Below are 3,264 nucleotides of genomic sequence, written 5' to 3'. Positions count from 1 at the left end.
CGCAACAAGAGAAGCCACCGCAATGAGAAGCCCATGCACCACAACGAAGAGTAGCCCCTGCTCACCACAACTAGAGAAAGCCCGTGCACAGCAATGAAGACCCAACACAGCCAAAAATAAATAAATTTATATTTTAAAAAATTACATAAAGATATTTTAAGATAAAATGTCCTCCATAATTTTACCATGAAGAGAAAATATTATTTAAAACTATTATATTTCTTTGCCTTTTTCTAATCATTTAGCATAATTAAGATCCTATCGGGGCTTCCCTGGTGGCGCAGTGGTTGAGAGTCCGCCTGTCTATGCAGGGGACACGGGTTCATGCCCCGGTCCAGGAAGATCCCACATGCCGTGGAGTGGCTAGGACCGTGAGCCATGGCCGCTGAGCCTGCACGTCCAGAGCCTGTGTTCCGCAACAGGAGAGGCCACAACAGTGAGAGGCCTGCGTACCGGGAAAAAAAAAAACCAAAACGGATAATAAGGGAATACCATGAACAACACTACACACATAAATTTCACAGCTTAGATGAAATGGATCAATTCCTCAAAAAAACACTACCACAGCTCACTCAATATGAAATAGATCACTTGAACACCCCTCTAATTATTAAAGTATTTAAAACTATTATATTTCTTTGCCTTTTTCTAATCATTTAGCATAATTAAGATCCTATCGGGGCTTCCCTGGTGGCGCAGTGGTTGAGAGTCCGCCTGTCTATGCAGGGGACACGGGTTCATGCCCCGGTCCAGGAAGATCCCACATGCCGTGGAGTGGCTAGGACCGTGAGCCATGGCCGCTGAGCCTGCACGTCCAGAGCCTGTGTTCCGCAACAGGAGAGGCCACAACAGTGAGAGGCCTGCGTACCGGGAAAAAAAAAAACCAAAACGGATAATAAGGGAATACCATGAACAACACTACACACATAAATTTCACAGCTTAGATGAAATGGATCAATTCCTCAAAAAAACACTACCACAGCTCACTCAATATGAAATAGATCACTTGAACACCCCTCTAATTATTAAAGTGAATGCATAATTTTAAAACTCCCCCCCAATCTCTATGCTCACATGGTTTCACTGAAGAATTACATCAAACGTTTAAAGAACTGATACCAATTCTATATAATCTCTTCCAGAAAACAGAAGAGGAGAGAACACTTCCCAACTCATTTTGTATAGTATTACTAACACCAAAATCTGAAAAGACATTACAAAAAGAGAAAACTACAGACCAAAATCCCTCATGAATAAAGATGCAAAAATCCTTAACAAAATATTAGCATATATAATTCATCAATATATAAAAAGAATTACACATCATGACCAAGTGAGGTTCATTCCACAGATGCAAGGCTGGTGCAACAATTTTAAATTCATCAATATAATGTACCATATTAACAGGCTAAAGCAGAAAAATCATATGATCATATCAGTCAGTGCAGAAAGTACATCTGAGAAAATTCAACACCCATTCAAGAAAAACAACTCTTAGAAAAATAGAAAGAGAGGGAAATTTCCACAACTTGACAGAGTACCTGCAGCAAACATGCAGCTAACATTATACTTAAAGGTGAAAAATCAAATGCTTTCACTCTGACTAGGAACAAGGCAAGGATGTCAGCTCTCACGACTCTTATTTAACACAGTAAGAAGTTCTAGCCCTGCAAATACTGCCCTGGAAGTTCTAACCACGCAATAAAGGGAAAAAAAGGGGTGGGGGATTTGGGGGAGCATAGATTAGGAAGGAAAAAATAACACTATTCCTGTTTGCAGATAACATGATTGTCTATGTAGCAAATCCCAAGGAATCTACACAAAACTTCCTAGAACTAAGAAGTGAGTCCAGCAAGATTGCAAGATACAAGATAAACACACAAAAACCAATTATATTTCTATATGCTATTAGTGAACACATGGACACCAAAATTAAAAATTCAATACCATTTACAAATGCAAAAGAAAAGAAGGGAGGAGAGGAGGGAAGGCAAGCAGGCAGACTGACTAGCTATAAATCTAATAATGTAATCTAATATACAGGAATTGTACTGAAAACTAGAAAATACTGATGAAAGAAATCAAAGAAGACTGTAAGACTCAACATGGTGGACTTCCCTGGTGGCGCAGTGGAAAGAATCTGCCTGCCAATGCAGGGGACACAGGTTCGAGCCCTGGTCCAGGAAGATGCCACATACCGCGGAGCAACTGAGCCAGTGCACCACAACTACTGAGCCTGCGCTCTAGAGCTTGTGAGCCACAACTACTGAGCCTGCGTGCCACAACTACTGAAGCCCGCACACCTAGAGCCTGTGCTCCACAACAAGACAAGCCACCGCCATGAGAAGCCCACACACCACAACGAAGAGTAGCCCCCACTCGCTGCAACTAGAGAAAGCCCACACACAGCAATGAAGACCCAACGCAGCCAAAAATAAATAAATAAACAAACAAACAAAAGACTCAACATGGTAAAGATGTCAATTCTGCCCAAATTGATACATAGGTTTAATATAATTTCTATCAAAATCCTCACAAGATTTTTTTGTAGATACAGACAAGAATTTTCTATAATGTATATGGAAAAGCAAAGAAATTAGAATAGCTGAAACAATTTTGACATGAAAAATCAAGTAGAAGAATCACTTTATCCCATTTCAAGACTTACTACATAGCTACAGTAATCAAGCCTGTGGTATTGACAGAAGTATAGACACATAGGTCAATGGAATAGAAAGGAGAACCAAGAAAAAGACCCACACCAATATGCCCAACTCATTTTTGACAAAGGTGCTAAAGCAATTCAATGGGGGAAAGACAGCTTTTTCAACAAATGGTGCTGGAGCACTTGGACATTCATAGGTCAAAAATAATAAAAACAAATAAACTTTGATCTAAGTCTCATAAGTTATATAAAATTTAACTCAAAACATCACAGATTTAAGTGCAAACACAAAACTATAAAACTTTTAGGAAAAACACAGGAGAAAATCTTCAGGATCCTAGACTAGACAAAGAATTCTCAGACCTGATGCCAAAAGCATAAAAGGAAAAATTAATAAACTGGACTTCATCAAAATTTAAAACTTTTGCTCTGCAAAAGCCCCTGTTAAGAGGATAAAAAGAAAAGCTACTTACTGGGAGAATCACCTACCTGACAAAAAGCTAGAATGTAGCATATGTTTTTTAAAAATCTAGAACTATCAAAACTCAACAGTAAAATAAAAAACAATCTAATTAGAACACAGGCAAAACACACGAACA

General features: G+C 39.0%; 1 protein-coding gene across 5 annotated transcripts in view; it reads right to left on the bottom strand.

The window, feature by feature from the left end:
• VPS8 (VPS8 subunit of CORVET complex) overlaps positions 1 to 3,264 on the bottom strand; it is a 290,094-nt gene that overhangs the window by 230,097 nt on the left and 56,733 nt on the right. The window lies entirely within an intron of this gene.

This window comes from Physeter macrocephalus, chromosome 1 (genome assembly GCF_002837175.3).
Source record: "Physeter macrocephalus isolate SW-GA chromosome 1, ASM283717v5, whole genome shotgun sequence".
Lineage (NCBI taxonomy): Eukaryota > Metazoa > Chordata > Mammalia > Artiodactyla > Physeteridae > Physeter > Physeter macrocephalus.
The sequence above is the reverse complement of the archived record's forward strand: the minus strand, read 5'-3'. Positions and strand labels throughout refer to the sequence as shown.